This window comes from Perissodus microlepis, chromosome 17 (assembly GCF_051167445.1).
Source record: "Perissodus microlepis isolate ML-2025 ecotype Zambia chromosome 17, ASM5116744v1, whole genome shotgun sequence".
NCBI lineage: Eukaryota > Metazoa > Chordata > Actinopteri > Cichliformes > Cichlidae > Perissodus > Perissodus microlepis.
Window position 1 is genome coordinate 28715428 of NC_140477.1, and position 24097 is coordinate 28739524.

Sequence of the window (24097 nt, forward strand, 5' to 3'; positions counted from 1 at the left end):
CTTATTTAAACGTTTAAAACATTTTGCAGATGGCCACACAGCAGTTTTTCCAAACACAAGTCTATTTTAGCTGAATTGTCTCTAAACTAAAGATCCATGTTCAGAAAATACTGAACTGTAACTAATGATCCCTGGACAGATCATTGGTGTATCTTAGGGCTCCAAGATTTCAAAATCTTTGTTTTTCATATGTACCTCTTTTCAGCGATATCAACTTTAATAGCAGGATATTAACTAGGCATATAATTATTTTATTTCTGACATAATTTTCAAATAACCTATATTATATATATTATATATATATAATTATATTATATATATATATTATAACCTATAGCAACATAATAAAACTGGAAATTCTGCTTTTAGTCGCCCCCATATCGTTACCCCTATGAAAAAATTCTGGAAATGCCCCTGATTACACGTCCACATTAATTTTTGGGTTCTCCAGGTGTGGAAAAATTCCTCATTTTACTAATTAAACAATTTACTGTTATACAGTTTAAAAAGAAATGATCATGCATTGAATGGAAGAAAAAAAGGTGAATTGGGAATGAAACTGCAAGGGATCCAAAAAAAATGCAAAACAGTAGAGTAAAACTTAAAGTGGCACAATATGAGGCTATGGCTCAAATTAGCCAGTACTAGAAAGGGTCCATATTGTGCACTTTTGGTATATAATATTTATATTAATGAATACAATATTAATTCTGTTTTGTAAACTTTGTGTTAAAACAAGGTTATACTTACTGTTTAATGACTTCTGACTGAATCAGTTAGGTGTTAGACAATAAGCATGCAGGTCAATCAATATCACCCCTCACTCATCAAAACATCAAGCTGGTGATGGCAAAAACACTCATCTCTGAAGGCTTAAGAGCAAAACTTCTTATATCAGTGGATAGTGCCACAGCAACAGTGTCCATATTTTATATACTCTGTGGCTATTAGCGTTCATTTCCAAATAGAAATGTCCCGACAACAGCAGGGAAACCAGTGTTTAATCTAAGAACGAATAGTTTGTAAGTAAAATTACATCTTTTTGCTTCTCTCTTGTTTTGTGTGCTTACATTGGTTTGACTATTTAATCAATTATTTCATGTTTTCTATGGCTCAGTCTATGATAAATTTATTCTATCTATCAACCTCCCCACTCAATCACCTGATGCTGACCAAGTCAAAACGATAGCTTTGATCGAGAGAATTTGAGTTGGCATTTCTCAGTAAAGGTACAAAGAATTTGCACTTGCATACTCAATAGTTCCTACTTGTCAAGTACACTTAAGAGCCCTGATTTTTAAACAAGGACACAGCTCACGGTGAAACATTAGCTTATGTTATTTTATTATATATATAAATATAGTGTTATAATTAGTCCAGCAATTTGCTGCCCCATAAAAGGACATATGGAATTATTTTGAAAGATTATAGACACTGGACTGATTTCACTGTCCAATGAAAAGAAAACACAGATAAAATGTTATTTTTTTTATCTATTATGTTTAACTCTAGTAGACTTTCAAAACTTATAACAGACAGATGGTGTTTAGAATGCAATCAATTAAATATTAAAAGAAGTTAATTTGATCATTTCTGGAGCAGACTTGATGACACTCTTCGGGATAACCACAAACAGCATGCTAGTCCAGATGTTTCTTCTTTGGGTAAAAATGCTCTCATTTTCCTTCCTGAATGTAAATTTTGATAGAAAATAAACAAGCACAACACATCTGAACATCAAAAAAGCTCAACTGATTCATTTCAATAATAAACTGATGGTGCTCCAGTGAGACTTAACTTTAATCTCAGCCAAACAGATTTGCTTGGGGGGGGAAAGACTAAAATAAACCAACAGATTTCTGATCATCATCTCTTTCCCCATCACTGTTGAGTAAGTTGAGTAAGTAGGAGTGTGATCAGAAAGCAGTGCTGTCAGTGCATGCACAGCCCGTGCACAGCAGCCCTTCAAGCCGGCACATTGGCCCAAACGTTCATCGGCCCACCAGCAAAATGCCAGGTATGGCAGATTACAAGTCCTGCCCTGCCCTTCAATCATAGATCAGGAACCGGTCAAGTGCCAGGCTGGACCTGGGACACCCTTACTCTTGGAGTTCGATAGGTGCAGGGCTCCCAGTCTCTGAAGCTGTCGGCATTGGCTGTCCCAGGTCAACTGGCAGCATTGGTCAGTTGACCCAGTTTGAGGAGACTGGTGAGAAGCTGGCTTGGGTACTGGGATGCTGCTGCTGCCGCTGCAAGGGGTAAGTAAGAAGGGTGACTAAATACAATGAATAAACTAGGTTAGAGACCCAGAACCATGACATTACGTCGGTTTATCTGTGAACACTCAGAATGAAGGTTGATTATTTTCTGGTTTTCCCTTTTTGAGTTCTAACCACTGTCACCAGGAAAGATCCCAGGTGCAGGAAGTGCAGTGATCCAGCACAACAGGTGCAAGATGACAGCAAGCAGTGCATATCTTACAATCTTTGAAATAGAGGTGCAAGAGTGGTTTGGGCTAAAGAAAATGCCAAATATTGGATAAAGATTTTTTTTAAGTATTTCTTATCTTATCTACCAGCATTTTAATCATATATGAAGGAGCACAGAGATTCTCAGAGATTGAGACTGTTGAAAAACATTCACATTCTTTCTGTTTCCACTTCTTTTATACCTGTACAGCCCTGAAGCATGTATTTTTCCCCTGACTTGCAAAACCAACTGTTCGCGTAAAAGCTGAGTTGAGGTAAGGTAGCACATTTGCCCTCTATTACTGTTTCTTTCTGTCATAGTTGTCAACCTGCTGCACTCTCAGTCGAGTTCATTCTAAGAACTAATTGACTGTAGAAGTTCACCTGCACCTATATAAGCTTTTATAAGATATAGCTTTTTGAAATTTGATAAAATATTTGTTGAGGTAAACGTCACTGGTACTCATGTTTTTAATTCTTAGTTTTACTAGTTTGATTAGTTTATTAATATTACTTTAGGGGAGAAACCTGAATCCAAAGGCACAATGTGTGAGTGAATGGATTTTTTCTCCTTTTTTTCTTGTGCTATTGTGCCATATGTTGGGTTCCTTTGATGTCTTTCAATCAGAAAATGCTCTGCAGTAATAAGTATTGCATTCAGAATCTTTTTTGATTGTTTAATCTTTAGCAATGAATTATATTTTACAAGCTAATGTTATGTTTTGAATTAAAGTCTATATTTAAAATCCAACAAGCAAAAAATAAACCTAGTGGAGTAGAATATGAATATGAGCTTCCATACCTAGCCATTAAACTGAAAGTTATGGAACTGAGTCACAGACATTCCTCACATCCTTCACTGGATCATTATAGGTACTATCCATGCAGGACCTTGACTCGGATGCTAAATTTATGTCTTGGTTTTATGCTTGAAATGCACTTGAGTTTCTAGAAACCAGGAAAGCGTTCTTCAGTACCTTGCTTTTGTGCATCTTGTTGGCTGACTGGCTCTTTTGTACTTTTGGATGGCAGTGAAGGTTAGGCTGTTCCTGATCAAAATTCAAGTCACACGCCTCAGGGATGCGTAGTCATTCAGCTGTGGACCCAATGGGTCAGGGTCTGACTCAAGGGTCCTTTCATGGTCGTAACCTCAGCAGAATGAGGATCGGTTGAAAACACATTACAGAGGTGGCTGCAGCATTGGGCAGACGATGATGATCTTTGACTGTTCCGCCTCAGCAGCCAGTTGTGTGAAATCTATATCAATTAGGTGTATCAGATTTTTTAGGTGTGACAGTGTGCATTAAGACGTGTTTAATACTACAGCTGAATGAAATGCTAGTGTGTTTTCCTGTCTGCTGCCATAGTGTTTTCTTATTAGATTCTTCAATCTAACTTTTTCCACCTTTACATTTAGACTTATTTTTCGTTAGAAGCTTACATATAAAAGTGTACATACAAGTGCGTGTACTTTGTGAACTCTTAGAGATAATACTGATACAAGATTATATAAAACAATGAAAAACAAGTTCTACATCCAAGCACTGTAGCTTTGGCTCCACATTTATTTGTCTGCTGAAATTTTCTGAATGAAGAAGGTGCAAAACTGTAGTGTTCCTACTTTCTGACTCTAATACTTGCTGGCAACAATGACTAGCGCAGGAGACGGAAGACTTTCTTTTGTGTTCTGACTGTGTGTGCTGTTCTACTCACTTCATGTTTGTATTTGTCTGAGCTGTGAAGCTTGTCGAATACATGTTGACGAGGGAAAGGACATTAATGCTGCACTTTTCCTCACACTGGTGCATTTTATGCTTAATGTTGCTTGGGAGGATAAAGCTGGGGAAGACAAGCCTCTATGCACAGAAAAATTACATGCTACACTGTAACATGATTGACTGCAGCGTTATTCTGGAAGATGTGCAATGATGCATAGCTGTGACAACTATCATTCATTTGGTGAAAATCCCTTTCTAGAAGTGGGTATGCATTGTATACCCGCATACAGCTCACACATCACTGCATAAAGGACAAAGGTCTGTGGACAAGCCAAAGTAAATCTGGGTAACAATTTGACACAAAAAAGTTTTCAGAATTTTTATCAACATTCAGCACCACAACTGTTGCTGAACATTGTGAAACACAAAAATAAATACATCTGTAAATTTACATACTTCGAATTCATTATTAAGTAACAATGGAAAGAAAAAATTTAAAACAAAAGTGTATTTAGCCATTTAACTCATTTATTTGGTCTCATTTCACTTCAGTATCTACAGCATTTTGCTGTCTAATATTGTTGTCACGGTGGGCGGATGGGACTCTTTATTGACAAAAACACCAGATGCAGATATACAGGCGAGGGGAAGTCGGGTTTCCAGGGGGTCCAAAGGTGGGTTCGGGGAAGGGTATGGGTTCTTCACACTCATACTCCAAAATACGCTACGCTGGGGGAAATCCTTACATATGCCACTACAAACAACTTGTGCTCATGCTCAGGGTTCCAAAGGTCAGGGTTACAGGATGGGTCTGGGGAATCTATCCACAAAGAGACGAAGGTCACAACCAGAAACAAACTCACGAAGAAAACTTTAGAATTTCACAAAGCCGGGGTTTTACACTAACGTGTCTGACTCAATCATCCAACAATTCTTGACTTCCACTAGTCGCTAGGGAACAATGTGGATTCCCCAACTGGTATGTGAGTGGTTGCAGGAGATAGCTTGCAGGCATACAGTACGCTGGAAATCTTCTTTCAGTTGCTTTGGTTGCTAGATGATACCATTTGTCACCAGTAATTTGTATGGATAACACAGACTTGTCTGTAAACACTCACCAACTATATGCTAACTGGTTCTACAACTGTGAAGAGTGCAATAAAAAAAGTGGACACAGAGACCATCTGGATTCAAAGTTGGAAATTTGAAACATACTGTATTCATTTCAGCAATAAGGTAAAACATTTATGTTGGAGGGGAGCACTCTCCATGTCTGCTTTCCACATTTTTTCACTACCTGTCAGCGATTACGAGTCCCAAGAGGTGTTTAATGCAGTAATACTTAACATACAGCAAAATAAAAGTTATTTGAGGTAATATAAGTAAAATCAATAAACACATATTTTGTAAAAGTATTGTTAGTTTTACAACTTGTCAAGACTTCTTTAAAGGCAGGGCTGAATACACAAGACATTCGTTTATATCTATGCGCTCACTCTTATCCATACAATAATGACAAACAATGATACAATGAACTGATTAATTCAATTAAATGTAATTTGAATTTAACCAGATCAGAATAAGAGTTGCTTCAAGGCACTCTATATTGTAGGACTCTTCAATAACAGAGAGAAAACCCTAAAAACCAGACTTCTGAGGAAGCACGGAAGCCGCAACTAAGCCGCAAGCAAGGAAGCCGCAACTATTTGAAGGGGTGTGTGGCAGGGTGCTTAGGGTCAAATGTGATTGTATTTAATGGGAATTATATGGCTACTGCATCCTTTTGCTTTAAAAACAAAAATATTTGTATAAATTCAGTTGCCTTTACTATAGAGGCTATGTCTGCAGACCGCATATTGACATTGTTAGACTAGTTACTGTAATAGCAAATAAAAATGTCAGAAGCACAGCTTACATATAAATTGCTACTTGCATTTTGTTTAGATGGATACAATTACATTTTTTTCAACATCTGTTAATGGATCTGAAATGGTGCTTATATAAATTTGTCTTCAGTTCATCATGCACGCTTCTTGGATACATAACACTTTATTATGATACATGACAGCTATTGGAGCTGCCTTACTGTTCACATCCTGCCAAGCATGATGCAGTTTGATGCCAGAACTGAAAAATCCATCTTAAATAGAATGTGCCTAAAACATTCACACTCTTCTATATCTGTTCACACAGATGTTTGCTGTCCTAGAAAGTACCAGTCCCTTGACAAATGATGTCTGTGATTTGTTGACCACCATTTTGCTTAGGAAAAGAAATTACTAAAAATGTAACATTCCCATTCAGTCTTAATACATGACACTTGCAGCAAAGTCATAAAAAAAATCACTCTATTGTTTTTTTTACAGAGTGATTTAAAAAATCAGCCAAATCTAAATTGGCAAGCAATTTGAGTTTCGAGTAATTGTAACAGTCGTATGTAATTACAAAAGAGCATGTAAGATTTTCCTCCAAACAATCAAATCAGCACAGATTGTTTTCTTATTTGTTAGTTGATGTGTCACACAGGTGTCGAAAAAACTGCAGGTCTGATTTTTGATACTTTGAAAAAGAGTCATTTATTAATGATTTATTCTTTTTCGGTTCTGATGGGAGTATAAGAAAATAAGACTGGGTAGATGGACTTTCTGTTAACTGCTGTTAGAGATTGTTAATGGCCATGCGGGTCGGGGTTTTTTGTGTTTTTTTTACCAAACAAACACCATCAGAAAGCCATCCATTGACGCACGGCCATGTTCTGGTGCAGACGGAGTGCATAGCAGGACATAATGTGCTTGCAGAGTCTGAATGTGTTTGTGAATATGTTCTTGTTAAAATGAAACATGAAGAAATTCTTGAAGTTCCGCAGTTGTGTGTACCAAGGTTTAAACTAGACACTGATTTATGATTATAACAATCACCCAAACCCCTCCCTCACCCTATGCCATCAGAGTATGTGATTTTTGGCTTTTTTTTTCCTTTCAAGTCTTGGCAATCAAGGTTTTTTTTTCTCCGAGGCATACAGTGTCAGAGTTAACCCTAAACCTTTGATGCATTAGACTCAGAGAGTTATATTTACGTATAGGCGTTCCCTTCTTGATTATCACAACATCACCCCAAAAGCAAAAAAACAAAAACAAAACCTCGTTTGTGTTTTATGTGCAGCAAAAAGAAATCTTTCCTACTGTGACTTTACTGTGGTTGTTATGTACTTGTCTGCTCTGGTACACACTGCTTCCAGGAAATACCCACAGTCAGTTAGTGAATCCATTATAACAGTCCCATATACTAGGCCACCATGAACCCAATTCTCATTCACAAACTCATAAGCCCATATTCAAACCCATTATTTACTCGCAACAGAACATAGCAAACATATAATGTGCTTAAACTAAAATAAAATATTGTATTTGTGATTTTAATGACAGCTATATGTCTCAAAATGTTGGGATTGAACCATGTTTACCTGTTCTGCCCTCACTAGATGTAGACTTGACTTAAATCAAGTTAGACAGACAGCGAACAGAATGAGAGAAAGGGACCTTTAAACAGATTCTTCTTTACTTTGGTCTGCATCTGCAGTTAACAATGGCACATTATTTTAAGTTTTCTATACATGGTATGCTTTATGCATTTTGCTCCTTTTCTCTTGTTTGTCAAACTAAATAAACACAACAAAACCAGATCATTATCTTCCCATTCACTGAGCATACATAATTTATTAGTTGAGATGGAGTTTCAGTGTCAATCTCAAAGTAGTCTAAGTCAAACATAACATTGAGTGAACTAGCATTATTCCTCATAACAAGTTAGCAAACACATGCTAATATATATTTATTAGCATTGCATATAAAGAAATGAGTCATAGCCATCCATCCATCCATCTTCTCCTGCTTATCCGGGGCTGGGTTGCGGGGGCAGCAGCCTAAGCAGTGAGGCCCAGACCTCCTTTCCCCCAGCCACCTCCTTTAGTTTGTCCGGGGGGGACACCAAGGCGTTCCCAGTCCAGCCGAGAGATGTAATCTCTCCAGCGTGTAACTCAGGATATTCACATTACATGTGCATCACAAATTAGCCAGTAAGGTTATAATACAAAATGGAAACTTATAGGCATACATGAGCCAAGGTTTCACCTCTAACTGTGCACTCCCCAAGAACCACAATACCACCTAAAACACCATGATAGAGCATTGATTTGTTCAATCACATTTCACATAATCTTGGTCTTGACTATAAGCTTACTTGGTTTAAGGTGCTGACGGTTGGAGCTTTTCCCAGGTCTCATAAACTTGTTTTATGTACCATTCTTTAATTTTTTCTTACTGTGGTTACCAGTACTGCAGGTGTGTTTCACCAGTCACAGTACACCTATGTCACCCAGAGTTTTCTTGACCTGAAATAATGACTACTCAGTAGTAGAAACTGAAGAAAAAACACTGCAATGACCGTTCTGCAGTGCGGACACTCTGAAAATAGAGTACTTCCTGTGGTACCAATAAACAAGGCAAACAATAATATTTACTACCATTAACATGAAAGCAAAATGAAAAATATAATAAAATATATCAGAAGGCAGAGGTCTTTGTGCATCCTCTATATTGAGAGAGAAAATATGTCAATAAAGAAATTAAAGGCTTAATCAGGTAAAATATTACAATTGAGGAAAAAAGTCAAAGCATGATAAACATATAGTTGAGCAACAGAATACATTAAAAAAGTTTCAGTAGATCTAGTTTTGGACTGCGAGAAGAAAGTAAAAAATGTTTTTTATAAACACAACGGGGGAATGAGGTTAATAAGTTCATTGTTTTTTTGGAAACAATTCCAGTTTTCCATCAGTTACTCTAAATGCTGTCTGACGGTTATTCAATTCAATTCAATTCAATTCAATTCAATTCAATTTTATTTATATAGCGCCAAATCACAACAAAAGTCGCCTCAAGGCGCTTCATAGATACAGAGAAAAACCCAACAATCATATGACCCCCTATGAGCAAGCACTTTGGCGACAGTGGGAAGGAAAAACTCCCTTTTAACAGGAAGAAACCTCCGGCAGAACCAGGCTCAGGGAGGGGCGGCCATCTGCTGCGACCGGTTGGGGTGAGAGAAGGAAGACAGGATAAAAGACATGCTGTGGAAGAGAGACAGAGGTTAATAACAGATATGATTCAATGCAGAGAGGTCTATTAATACATAGTGAGTGAGAAAGGTGACTGGAAAAGAAAAACTCAATGCATCTTGGGAATCCCCCGGCAGCCTACGTCTATTGCAGCATAACTAAGGGAGGATTCAGGGTCACCTGGTCCAGTTATGTGATATGCTGTTTGTTCAGTCTGTATGTGTGGTCAGTAAGAACTGCAAATATAGAATGAATTGGTACACATATACTGCCAAGAATTATGGTAAAGGTGTTTTTGAAAAGCAAATGAGACAGAGAATTCTTAAGGAAGGATCATCCCTGCTTTTAAGTTTAGATCTCGGAACCTCTCACAAGACCTACCTGAGGATCTCAGCCTACACTTAGCCACATATGGGATTAAACATTAATGGATCTGCTCTGAGACCTGTCCCATCTGGACCTTGTAATGCAATAACTGGAATCTTAAAATCTACTCTAAAATACATAGGTCTGTGGTGTAATGAAATTGGAATTGGTGATGTAGAATCTAATCCTTCATTAGAGATGGTGAGATTTCTGGTAGTGGCACTTTGAATTAACTGAAGCTGGGAAACGTGGTGATTGCTTTTGCATGAACAGAGTGAGTGGGTTACAGTAGTGTAGTCATGTGAGGGATGTCAATTTGGAAGTGGAGAGTTAGAATTTTGTGTAAAAAAAAACACAATAATTATTTTAACATGCTCACCAACAACGGTACATCAACATGTCAGTGGTGCATCACATTCTGGTCTGTTCAGGCCAACATTAGTGTAGAGTTACTTTTCTAAATTTAATTTCTCATATCTTGATATTGATTTTTCATATATTTAAAAAAAAAGCTTTTAAATTGTTTTTTAAATGCCCTTGTTTAGTATTAACATCTACCATCATCTAATTGTTGTTATATATGAAAAAAAATAAACAGAAGTGCAAAACATCCACTTAAAAAGAGGCCCATCAAAGTAATGATTTTCTAACAGCATAAACATGCTTTGAGCTGAATTTTCCCTTGAACAGAAAACATCACATGAAGTGTTTTCATTAAGGTCAAATGTAGTGAATGTGTAGATTAAATAAATACTGTTTATTATTAAGTGCTTGAAGAAAAACTGACTTTAAGAACCTTAACCTCACGATGTAGGACATGACACCAGGGCATTACTCAGTGATGTCACGTCACCCTCAACCTACAGTTACTTCACAAGTGTCCGTGAGCCAAAGAGAATCACCTTGATTAAGAGTCCTCTATCATCATTGTTAGCAGATCTGCAGACCCATGTTATACATATGAGATTAACTCCATAGTTAATACCTTTTCAGTTTATTACAAAATGGTCTGGGTACACCACAGGATGGAAACCAAGAGCAGGATTATAGAGATAAACCCTGCTCAACTTACATTTAGCCCCTGACCCTGTGGTTGGAAATCCCAAGAGATCTGTGGCAGTGCTCTGTAATAGGCTTTTATTGAAGTTTGAGGAACCACTGTATTGGGACTCAGGAGGCTCTTTGTCAGGGCAACTGAAAGACATTGGTCCCTCGTGCTTTAATAAAGGACTTTCAATTCACATCAGAGTGCCTCAGGCCTCTTGGGGTTGCTGTTGTGACCTTAAAGCCAGCTGAGCAGTCATTGTTTTTATGTCTTGCTTGCCGAATACAGAGAAGCACCTGATTCTGTAGAGAATTTAGTCATTGTTTTAGCATAGTGAACTTTGGTACATGTGTTCAAACTACCCAAAGGAGGGATCCTACGGATGGATGGATGGATGGATGGATAGATGGATAGATGGATAGATAGATAGATAGATAGATAGATAGATAGATAGATCGATAGATAGATCGATAGATCGATGGATCCCAGGAGTTGTCTGCCTACCGAAATTACCCCAAGAGTGCAGCAACAAGTCGTCCAACAAGTCACAGAAGACCCCAGAACAACATCCAAAGAACTGCAGGCCTCACTTGTTTCAGTTAAGGTCAATGTTCATTACTCCACCTCCACCATAAAAAAGAGACTGGGTAAAAATGGTCTGCATGGCTGGGTTCCAAGGTGAAAACCACTGCTAGGAAACGGAAGATAAAGGCTTCTTTCTCAGTTTTGCCAGAAAGCATCTTTATCATCCCCAAGACTTATGGGAAAATACTCTGTGGGCTGATGAGACAAAAGTTGAACGTTTTGGAAGGTGTGTGTCCCATTACATCTGGTGTAAAAGTAACACAGCATTTTAGAAAAGGAACATCACACCAGCAGTAAAATATGGCGGTGGTAGTGTAATGGTCTAGGGCTGGTTTGCCTCATGATCTGGAAGACTTGCTTTGGTAAATGGAACCATGAATTTCTGCTGTCCACTAAAACAACCTGAAGGTGAATGTACGGCCATCTGTTCATGACCTCAAGCTAAAGCGCACTTGGGTTTTTCTTCAGGACAATGATCTAAAACACACCAGCAAGTCCAGCTATGAATGACTTGAGAAAAACAAAATGGAGACTTTGGAGTGGCCTAGTCAAAGTCCTGATCTGAATCTGATAAAGATGCTGTAGCATGACCTTAAAAAGGCGGCTGGTGCTTGAAAACCTTCCAATGTGGCTGAATTACAACAATTCTGCAAAGATGAGTGGGCCAAAATTTCTCCACAGCACCGTAAAAGACTCATACCAGACCAAACCTCATGGAGACTCTTACCTGATTTCATCTGTTAACCTGTCCATCAGGTACAAAGAAGGGGTACAGCTGAACCTTGATGTAATTCAACCTCCACCCTTAACCCATCTGTAACTTCTACCACAATCTAAACTCACTGATTAACGTAATTTTGCCTTTTTTTTAATCAACAGCTCTTTTTGTATCAGATAGGACTGCTCCTGAATTTGATCTATTTAAAAAAATGCTAAATTGGCATTTGTAATTTTAATGTCATATAACAGTGTGCGATTCATAAATCATTGCATTCAGCTTGTACTTTTCATAACCGCGCTTGTACTTGAGTTGCTTGAATATTCTAAACAATTAGAAAAATGACCTGCTCTAAACACCAGTGACACATTTTCTTCCCCTGACAGTGAGCTGTGTGGTATCAGTGGAATATTGGCTTCATGAAGTACATTTTCTGAGATTATCTTTTCTTAGTTTCCTCAGATGTCCATCATTTGAGGAGCACTTATCTGGTATTCGTACCTACTGTCATTTGGTAGGTGGGTATGAATGAAATCTCACGGGCTTGTGTCAAAGATTAAATAACAGCAGAATACCGTTTCAATAAATACATACACATATTGCATGTTAAACTTTAATGAATCGATCGTATCTTCCTATGTTCACTACAATTTTTTTCCAGTAATAATTTGCTCTGAGCATCTCTGTTTCACTGTATTCTCCTAGTATGCCAAAAATGGTCTAAGTTGCTTCCTAATGACCTATCCTCTCATGCATATTTTATGTAATGATCTCATTCACATTTGAAAAGAGGCTAATTCACAGCATAAATATTTGATATGGACCTTTTATATTCCCACCTCCCACATTTCAATTAACGATAAAATGCATCTTTGGGATCACGATTCACAGCTTCGCTATCCACCATGGAAACTATTCCACTCATCACATTTATGTGTGCTCTGCTTCCATAAAAAAAAACACAAAGCATTAGCAAGATTGCAGTTTCCATTGATTAAAGCTTCGCCAAGCCATCCCTGTTGGTCACACTGAGCACACTTCACAAGCCACGTAAAGCTTTTGAATTTATAATGATGCTCAGACAAGTGGTCACCGTTTTAAACGCTGTGTGGTGTCTTTACATAATGCGGTAGCACCTGTGTCGGTTACACTGCAAGACCAAAGGCATAGGAGGACACAGCGCCTCATCAATCACACAGGGTGTAATCAGACACAGATTGCTGCAAATCGCCCAGGAGGATGGGAATCAATGTAAGGCAAAATTAACCCAGGGACAAAATTGACAAAGATGAAACAACTGGTACAAAATTGGATATGAATTCCAATTATGATAAATACCATGGCTCAAGGCATAAGGGCTTGTTTGCTGGCACTAGATTCTTTGAAGGACGCCAAGTGGAACTGTTCTGCATGGGTTGATATGGAATGTGGAGTGGTCTCATAGCCAATAACAAATACAAAATATCCGTGTACCCTGCAAACTGGATCCCAGCTTTTTTTTCTGAGCAATATGAAACTGCAAAGTCATGTTGTCTGCCATAATTTAAAGAAAAATGCGGGCAGAGAGCAGCTTTGGAAACAAAACACAAATCAGTTTAATTGTTTATTGGAACAATTTTTTTTAGAACCTGTCAATTACAAATCAACCACAAAGAACCATGCATGAGGATTCTCAAATGAAGTTTAAGAGGGTGGTAAAGTAATGTGGGAAAAAAAATGCAATTTGATTGCTTCATTGTGACAAGAAAAGCCTTTTCCTTTCCTGTGCTACTTATTCATCCTGATTGTTTGGGATTGGCTTACCCACTAATGATGTTTGCCTTCTCTTAAGTCTCATGAAACTTAAGTCTCATGAAACCTAAGTCTCATGAAACTTGACCATCTCAGCCACAATCCTTAATGGGCAAAAACACAAAAAGTAAATCTAAAACAGCAGCTACAGTTAGTTGTTTTTTGTAGGAATCTCCACTCACCAACCCTGTCATGCTGCAGAAGAAAGTGTCTATCTGTGCCAGCCATGCCAGTGACAGGATGACAAGAAGTAAACACTAATGAGTGGTCCTTTCGGTTGAGCTGAATGGTCCATTTGGTTGGTGGATGTAGAACAAAACCAGTCAGCTCACCAACTCACTGGGATAACCAGCACTACGTGCCAAGTAAGAAATATGTAAATTTGAGAAGAAAATGGAGCTCAGAGGAGAGAACTTTGTGTACTTGCAGTCATTAAATGGCTAGACACCTGATTAAAACGGAATTATGGATATGTAAATACGCTACCATTTATTCACATACCCCAGTAATTTTACACAGAGATCATATGGCAAAATGGTGTTTAAAATGCCTTCTATATATCCTGAGTAGTAACTTTGTTTCAAAATCCAATCATCTTTAAGCACAATAGTTACAGATTGACCACATAAATCACTTCTCTAAGTATAGTATAAAAACACTGACACTTAACCCTTTGTCTCTACAAAAAGGAATTCATTGTGGAAAACAATTTCAACCTATAATCATGTGGAAAAGAAAGTTTTTATAGGACATCCAGTCCTGAGTAAAATTGTAAAAAAAAGTGCACCCCATTTTTAGGAGCAAAACAAGACATTGTTTTCTGTATGACTTTATCTGTCTCTTACATCATTGTGAAGGAATCTTGGGCCACTTTTCCTTACAGTGTTGTGAGCTTTTGGGTATACACTCTCATACACTCACAGCATTTCAATTAGTTTGAGGTATGGACTTGGACTGGATTATTGCAACACCTTGATTTTTTTTTTTCAGCCATTCTGTTGTAGATTTGCTGAGCGTGCTTGAGATCACTGTTCTGTTGCATGACTCACTTTCAAACCACCTCTAGCAGTCAGACAGACAGCTTCACATTTGACTTCAGAACACTTTGGTATACATAGGTACACATGGTTGACTCAGTGACTGCAATTGCAAAACAAACCCAAATAGCCACCCATACACTAGTGTCCCTGACTGCTGGCATGAGATGTTTGTGCTGATATGCTGTGCTCAGTTTTTGTCAATCATGGTGCGGTGCATCAGGACCAAACATCTCTACTTTGGTTTTGTCTGTCCAAAGAGCATGGTTCCAAAAATCTCGTGTCAATGTAATTCAGATGTAACTTTAGAAAACTTAAGCCATGCTGCTCTTTGTAGAGAGAAGGGGCTTTCACCCAGCAACCTTTCCAAACCAGCCATACTTGCTCAGTCTTTGTCTCGTGTCCTAAACTATGAGCTTTAGCGTGCTAACTGAGGATGTAGCTGAGATGTAGCTCTTGGGATTTTTGAAATTTCTCTAAACAATGCACGGTCTGACCTTGAGATGAATTTGCAGGGATGTTCACTCCTAGGAATATTGTGTCATTGGGTTAATATACACCTGAATATTCCAGATCCAGAACGTCTGCTTTATAGCTGTTCTCACATTTGCTGATATCAGTTACTCAAGTTCATGTGATTAACATCCCCCTCTTAATTCCTATGAATATGTTAAGGGTGTACTTTTTGTGAAATTCTTCTATATCACATGACTTAAACTTTCTTATAGATCTCTTAGCCTATGTATATTTAATGTTAGTATTTCAGATACCCCCAGTTTCCAAACAAAGAAATATTCATATAATTATAGGACAGAGTAGGTTAATAATTTTGGAAACTGAAATCTCAGTAACCCAGTTCACACTGTCATAATTCTCAGAGAGTAAACCGGAAGCTTTGACAGGCTTCTAAAGCCTGAATAGAGCAGAGCCATCCTCTCTATCTGTGACAAACCACTGAACCCCGACCAGTTTAACTGATCCTTTCTAGAGCTGAGTTCTCCTGTGCTCTTATCTGTAGGAGTGTGTTGATGTGACTGTGTCATGATAATGAAGTTAGGGCCACAGAAGCCTGTCTCAGTGACTGAGTGATCGCCTGCGGGTCTTCTGCCACCACCCTCATTCATCACAGTGATGATAGTTTTCTCTCCCTCTCTTCCCTCCCTCTTTCCCTCCCTCTCTCTTACTCACCATCTTTCCATCTGTCTCTCTTTCTCCATTCCCAGTCTCCTCATTTGCATTTGTACCCTTTCTGCTGTTCATTAACACTTGATAAATGCCGCTGTGCAAAAAGGTTTCCTTGAAGTCATTTACTGAGTGAGTCATGAATATTTCCTCCACCCCTGCTCAACCCCCACCACACCCATCATACACAGTCATTTTCTGACTGTACGGCTGAAACACAGTTTTAATGCAGGTCATCTGTCAGACACCCACTCCTTATTATCTGTTACCTCTATAGATGTGGCACAGTCCTCGACAGCAGCACCTAATTTCAGCCCTGAGATATGTGAAACCTTTGAGGACACCCAGTAGATTGGTGTACTGACACTATGTATGTCTTCCGGCCTCTCATTCACCCCACATTTGTGGGGCAGGGCCAGAGGGGTGGCTGATGCATGGTACAGACCTCAGAATGGCCAGAGTCAGAAGTAAAACCTTTCTAAGTATCCTTGATGAAAGACTGGACAGACTTAATGAATACTGGGATGTATAATGACCCTGAACTAGAAGTAGGACTATGAGAATATGAGATTTTCACAGCATGATTATGGTGGTGCATTCATAAACATGACAATACTGACAATAAATATTAATTTTAAAGAAAGGAGATTATGCAGTACTTCATGGATGAAGAGGTTTGGTGAAGGGATAATATGAATGGAGTGACTGAAGGGCAGATGTTAAACACATATGAAATCAGAACACACTGCAAACTTTCAGCTACCAGAATCACCAACAAAACATACAGCAGATGTTAAAAAACACCCAGAAACTGTCTTTTTAAATATAAAAATCATAATCCATGAATACCCTAAATAAAGCAAATGGTAAAATTGTTACTTGAAACATCTAGAAATGATCATAAAGCTAAAACAGAGCAGCAAACTTAAGTTGTTTATTCAGACCATGCACACAGCACAGACATCACTGTGACTAGCAGAGTTTAACACAGCAGCTACTGATAGCTAAGAGCTTTCCAGAGAGTGATGAAAGTAAGTCTTTAATCTTAACTCTATTTTATATGATCATACGACCATTTGTTATGTGATATGCATTTTTCATTATTAATTATCACTTGTATAGACAGTACTGGTACAGTGCTTAACCAGTTTGTTTGAACATCTATCATGAAAACAAGAAAACAAATATTTTAGAAATTTGTCAAAAACTTCTTTAAAACTAAAAATAAATAATATGTTGTTGTTTATTAGGCTAAACTGAATTCACACATTTTATACCCAGATTTGAGCCGACACACTGCCAATACAAAATTATCAAGCATAACACACAACCAATAAAACTATGTTTTCTGTAGAAGAATGCAAGTGCATGACTGTAATTTGTTGTTTTAATCCAAAAATGATAACATGCTCTGATTTATTTTTATGTAGCTTTTTTGTAAAACAGTAAATTTGAAAAACTCTTATTAATAACAATTATTTTATTTTAGCATTAAAACTATTTCAGTTAAGGAGCTTGTGCAAAATGGTGGATTAAGCATTAAAGAAACCTACCACCAATAATTATCAGTATTGTTAATTAAGAGGTGCTGTTACATAAATATGATATTGGGTGGAAGTCTAAGCACCGTTTAAGCACTGTATATTTCAACACCCACCCCGCAAAGCTAGAATTTAGAAAACTTCTCAAATTATGAAAAATAAATAAAAACTGGAGCAAAGCTGCACCAGGAGACATATCACAAACTCAAAAGATCTTATAAAAAGTTAAAACTCCTCCTAAATAGACACCAAACAACAACCAAGATGCAAATCAAATCTAGATAATGCTTACCCACATTTCACCCAACTGTCACATGCCCATAGCAAACGTTATTTGTCATATTGGTCAGGAGAAAACCAAGGAAGAAAGCAGGTCTCAAATTCCAACATTATAGATAATTTTTTCTCAGGTGATTTCTGTTTAAAATAATAAGATGATCCCAGTTTTCTTTTTGTCCTTTCTGTTTTTGGTTTCCAACTAAAAACAAGGATTTTCAAACCACTTTGGCTGTTTTATTCAACTGATCATATGAAATTTGGGTTTGTGAACTATGACAGAACCTGGCCCCCAATGTGAAAATACAAATGTAATTCAGAGAACATGGCTACATCATTTCTAAAGTCTTGTGTGTCAGTGGTCTGTTTTTAAAAATAACTTTTTTTCCCCCTTTTTCTGCCTGTTACTGCTCTTTCTCCTCATGTGCCCTCATTTTGCACTTTGCAGGAGACATTAGTCTAAAGTAAGGTCTCTCATGCATTAACCATTGGCTCCCATTAGATCTGCCGTCTCTCACGAAGGAAGAGCCGAGGTGTTGGGAGACAGACTGAGTGCAGGGCCCTAATGCTTTTACAACAACCCTAAAGAAGGCAAGTCATCTTGTCCTTATTAGCATCCTGCTCAGTCATACCTTCAGCAAAAGTTAGCATCTTCCAAAAGGGGGTTTTCATATTAGCAGTAACAAGGGGAACAAGATGACACACACTTTCATGAACCTAATGACTCGTACGCTAATTGTGATTGGTTGATTTGCTGCATCGCTGCCAGATGGAGTGCTGATTGAGGCTTTTTGATGTTGGGAGTATAAATTTTAAAATGTAATCACATCAAAAAATGACCTTCGCCGTTCTGCACCTGTTGCCTCAGTCATTAGCAAAGTGTTTTGATGGTTTACTCTGTGTAAATAATTTATATCATCACTCCAACCATATCTCCCTACACTGCAAGGAGGATATTTGCAGACAGAGGTGAACGTTAGCTTACTGCTGACTTATCTGCTGTGTTTGGGGGGGGGGGGGGGGCAATGCATAGCTTTGCTGTCTGAAAGATTATTTCTACATCTATCTGTAGAAATCCTTAACAGTGGTTTTCAATGGTAAGCCAGCTCCATGGCCACAAAGCTGAACTCAAATTTTAGCAGAGTTAAACAAATAGTCTGGAATCTCCGGAAGGGCAGAATGGGGGGGAAACAAACAAAACAAGGTTTCAAGCATGGGGTCTCTTTGTACTATGTTGATTTTCTTTTCTATATATACATGATGATTTCTGACATCTGACAATTAGATCTCCATTGAGGTCCTGCTGATTGTATTTGCAGCAGGTATCAATTAGCCCCAATTAGATTTGACACAGTTGCTATTAAATTAAGTGCAGGTGACTGCCTGTATTTTACTAAATTGTTATATTGTAATTACTCATTTAAATCATTTGCTTAAACACTAGCGCTGGCAAACACTGTTTTGTCTGTTCATTGTCCCAGTCAGATGCTGTTTAACAAAATTCCTTTGTGTGGATCGACATACAAAACCTGAGTGCTGTATTTTTTTTTTATTAAAAATAAATAAATGAATCTTATGAGTGTTAGTCATATTTGGCATCCACTGCCTTCTTATGTTAGACTTAGATAACATTTATATTTCTTAATTAAAGTCATTCTAGCTGCGGTGTGTTCATAATTGTCCCTGCTGTTAAGCTGTAGATGCATTTTGTCCATGTCTGTAACTTCAAACCAGTTAACAACAGACCTACAGAGAAACGTCTGTCCTGCTGCTAATTTGTGAAGCGAGACAAATGGCAACATCAAATCTAGACGTGGTGAAGGATTTAGTTTTAACAGTCACCACACAGGGGCAGTTGTTGCTCAGGTGATAGAGCAGGTTGAATTTTAATCCGAGGTCAGTGTGTTGAACCTCTGCTCCTTCACTTCATGTGTCAAATATTCTTGGGCAAGATACTCAAGGCAAGTTGTCCCTGATTGATCAAAATCACAGTTTTCTTTCAAACATCACCACCAGCATGATTAACTTTTCCATCAGTGTTTTAATAGAGCAGCAGCCAGAGAGCTACACCCATACTGACAGAAGCTGAGGTAAACAGATGAGGACACAATGATTAGTCTCTCATTTGAAATTTGAAGTTTTTCTCAAAATTTTCCTAGGTGCTTTTTCAACTGAACAAGGAATTTAAAACATAGTATTTCTAAACAAAGCAGTTTTCTTTAGAGAGGATCAATTATTCTCTTATACACAATAACAGAAAAAACATTTCAGAATAAAACAAAAATGACCAGTGTCAAAATTATTAGCCCACAAATAACTGAACAAACTGGTGCTGCGCAATGATGTGCTTTAACTTTGCAATGCCCAAAGCTAATAAAATCTATTTACAGCTGAGGGCTATCTTTCAATTTAGACATAATATAAAAACCTAAGCAAAAGTTTGAGCTGTCACTTGATAAGGACCATGGAAAAAACAAAACAAATCAGTTCAGACTTAAGATAAAGAATCGTTGATGCTCACAAAGCAGAAGATGGATGTACAAAAGTTATAAGAGCATTTCTAAGTGTCAAGAACTGCAGTAAGAAGTATCATCAAGGTATTTAAATAGAATAGAATTCAACTTTATTGTCATTGCACATGTCACAGGTACAAGACAACGAAATGCAGTTTGCATCCATCCAGAAGTGATTTAGCCATGATATAGATATATTACAAATATATATTAGCAATAATATAGATATGTGAGTATATTACAGAAATGGGTCTATTATGGTATGTTATAATGTACACGCTATGAAGTATGTTATGAATATGCTATAACTATAAGTATGTACAGGCTGTAGTGAGTACAAGCTATGTACAGGCTATGAACAGGATGTAAATATGAAAAACTATACAGAATATGAAATAAAAAAACTATACAGAAATATGAGATATACAGCTATACAGAAATGTGAACTATGCAGGTTATAAACAGTTGTAGAATTAAAAATTATTGTATTGTACAGAATGATTATTTACACAGAATTATACAGTAGTGCAGTTAAGATAAGTGAGATATGTGGATAATTTCTACAGAGGATATATAAAGTGCTAGTGGTTGTGGTTCAGTCCATGTTATTATTGTGTGTATGAGGGTACAGTTGTCCATTGTGTGTGTAGGTGGTTGTGGGTGTGTGTATGTCCAGTCCATGTGTTAACGTGGGTCAGATGTCAGGAGGCAGAGTTCAGGAGTCTGACAGCTGTGGGGAAGAAGCTGTTCCGGTACCTGGTGGTCTTAGTCCGGAGGCTCCTGGAGCGCCTCCCAGAGGGCAGGAGGGTGAAGAGTCCATGTGATGGGTGACTGGGGTCTTTGATGATTTTCCCAGCCCTTTTCAGACACACTTCCTGTAGATGTCCTTTATGGCAGGAAGTGGTGCTCCGGCGATGCGTTGGGCAGTTTTCACAACCTTCTGCAACGCCTTCCGGTTTGAGGCAGAGCAGTTCCCGTACCAGACTGTTATACAGTTGGTCAGGATGCTCTCGATGGTGCAGCGATAGAAGTTCCCCAGGATGTCTGAGGACAGGTGGTTCTTCCTCAGAGTCCTCAAGAAGAAGAGGCGCTGGTGAGCCTTCTTGACCAGCTTGGAGCAGTTGGTCGTCCAGATGAGATCCTCGGAGATGTGGACTCCCAGGAACTTGAAGCTGCTCACACGCTCCACAGTTGTCCCCTTAATGTAGATGGGTGGATGTGGGTCAGCATTCCTCCTGTAGTCCACGATGAGCTCCTTGGTCTTCTCAGTGTTAAGCAGCAGCAGTGTTAAGCAGCAGCATCGTTGTCACTGATGAGGCCATCTGATGAGGTGGATTTGAAGCAGGCCGGTACCACGGCGTGGGCCAAGGACAGGTTGAATATGTCTGTCAGCACTCCTGCAAGCTCCTCAGAACACGCTCTGAGAACACGCCCAGGGATGCCATCAGGACCTGCAGCCTTGTGGACATTGATCCTGCTCAGCACCACTCCTACATCGGTGGGGGAGAGAGTCAGAGGTTGGTGGTCTGGCGTCATGTCTGCTTTGGTTGTGATTGTGGGGTTCCCTCGCTCAAAACAAGCATCCACGCCCAGTGGCGCATCTGCGTCTGACAGGGAAAAAACAGAGGGCACCATGTGTTTTCTCGCGAGGCGAAGAGATCTACGGCAGCCCGGCCGTATCTCTGCCAAATCTGCTCCACCACCTGTGGGTGAAGCCTCCATTCTCCGAACAGTGGATATCCTCTGGACAGGAGGTCCGCCCCCCTGTTCAGAATTCCTGGCACGTGAGTTGCCCGAAGGGAGAGGAGCCGAGTGCTGCTCCACACAATTATTTCCCTGGCTAACCTGTGTAACTGCCGGGAATGGGTGCCGCCCTGGCGGTTGATATAAGCAACTACAGTGGAGTTGTCTGTTTTCACTAAAATATGTTGTCCCCGGAGATATGGCAGAAAATGCCGTAAGGCTAGGAGCACTGCGCGGAGCTCCAGCACATTTATGTGATTCAGAGCGAGTCTCTGTGACCAAACGCCATTCACTGCTCTGCCCATCATAGTTGCACCCCAACCTGACAGGGATGCATCTGTGGTCACCGTCACCCTGGATGATACTGCCCCGAGAGGTACCCCGCAGCGAGAGCTGTCGGGCTCCTCCAAGGCCGGAGAGCCACGATACACGGCTGCGTTATTTTTACACCACGACTGAGATGTCGGCGAGGGCACAGCTGCAGAGAAGCGACCCACAGCTGAAAATCTCTCACCATAAGCAGCCCCAAATGTACCACCGATATCACCGAGGCCATGAGGCCGAGGAGGCGGAGACAGAGTCGGAACCGCACGACTTTCCCCAGCTGAAAACGGGAAAGACAGTGAGTGAAGGATGCGATCCTCCGCTCTGAAAGTGCGATACGATAAGAGATGGAGTCTATTCTGAGCCCCAGATACTCTGTAAATTGTGCGGGTTCCAAGTGGCTCTTTTCCAGGTTGATTGTGAACCCAAGCTCCGTGAGGTGATTCACTACCACCTCGGAGCATATTAGATAATCGTCTATGTAAGAGAATATTCTGATGCCGCTGTTCCTTAACGGAGACAGCCCTGCCTCCACACATTTGCTGAACACCCTTGGAGCTAAGGATAGCCCAAATGGGATAGTTTGAAACTTGTACGCTACGCTCTGATAAACCTGAGATATTTCCTGTGTGGAGGATAAATGGCGATGTGAAAATGATCGGTCGATTGTAACAAACCAATCACCTGTGTGAATTGAGCGACAAAGCGTCTTGTGTGTGAGCATTCTGAACGTGTACTTTCTCAAATGCTTGATTAACACACGCAGATCCAGAATAGGACGGAGCGACGTTCCGTCCTTTTTCGGGATGAGGAAATAGCGGGAGTAAAAGCCCTGCTGAGCTTCTTCGCTCGGAACCGCTCTGATCGGCTGTTTGTGTAACAGGGAGGATATTTCCTCCTCCAGCACATTCGCTGAATCGCCACTGGCCACAGAAGCTAACACTCCGCCGAATCTCAGTGGTTTTACCACAAACTGTAGTCTGTAACCATGGGAAATGGTTGACAAGACCCAGGGATGAACTGCGCATGCGCGCCACCGCTCCAGCCGCGCTGCGAGCGGGCCTCTGATGACGCGGTAGCGTGACGTCACCCCTGTCTCCCGGAAGGAGTTGGGGCTCTCCCCCTCGGGAAGAGCGTGAGCTCCCCCCACTGGGAACAAAGACAAATGGCAGTGATTTTCTTTTGTTTTTATTTTGAAACTGGGGGGACATTCCGCCCTTGGCAAACTGCCTGGCTGCAGAAATGCACGTTTTATTTCTTTTGTTACCCCCAAACCACAGTGAAGTGTCTGGTGACTCTGGGCAGTGCTTGGTGACACAGACAGAGTGCTTAGAAGTGCTTGGTGACACTGCGCCATTTGTCCACAAGTCTGTCCTCCCTGAACTGGAGGAGGAGACTGAGAGGGTGCTCCTGGTGAACTGGAAACTTCCGGAGACCCTGAACCTTGGAGTGATTTGGTTACCCCTTCTAACACCTTCCTTCTCTTTGGGGGAGAAAAGAGGTGTGACACAGAATGTTGCAGGTGTGCTAGGCTGACCGCTTCTTTTTCCCCTCTCCGAGGTGTGACGGCTTGTTCTTTGCAGCAACTGCTGCAAAGGAATGCTTGCCCCAAAGTCTTCGGTTCTCTACCTTGGCCTGGTGGGCACCCTGCTGGCCTCCTGCTCCTCTCTGCAT

At 39.7% G+C, this 24097-nt stretch overlaps 1 pseudogene; it reads right to left on the reverse strand.

Moving 5' to 3' along the window:
* Positions 1–2059: 2059 nt before the first annotated feature.
* LOC146369817 (uncharacterized) lies at positions 2060–24097 on the reverse strand (annotated as a pseudogene).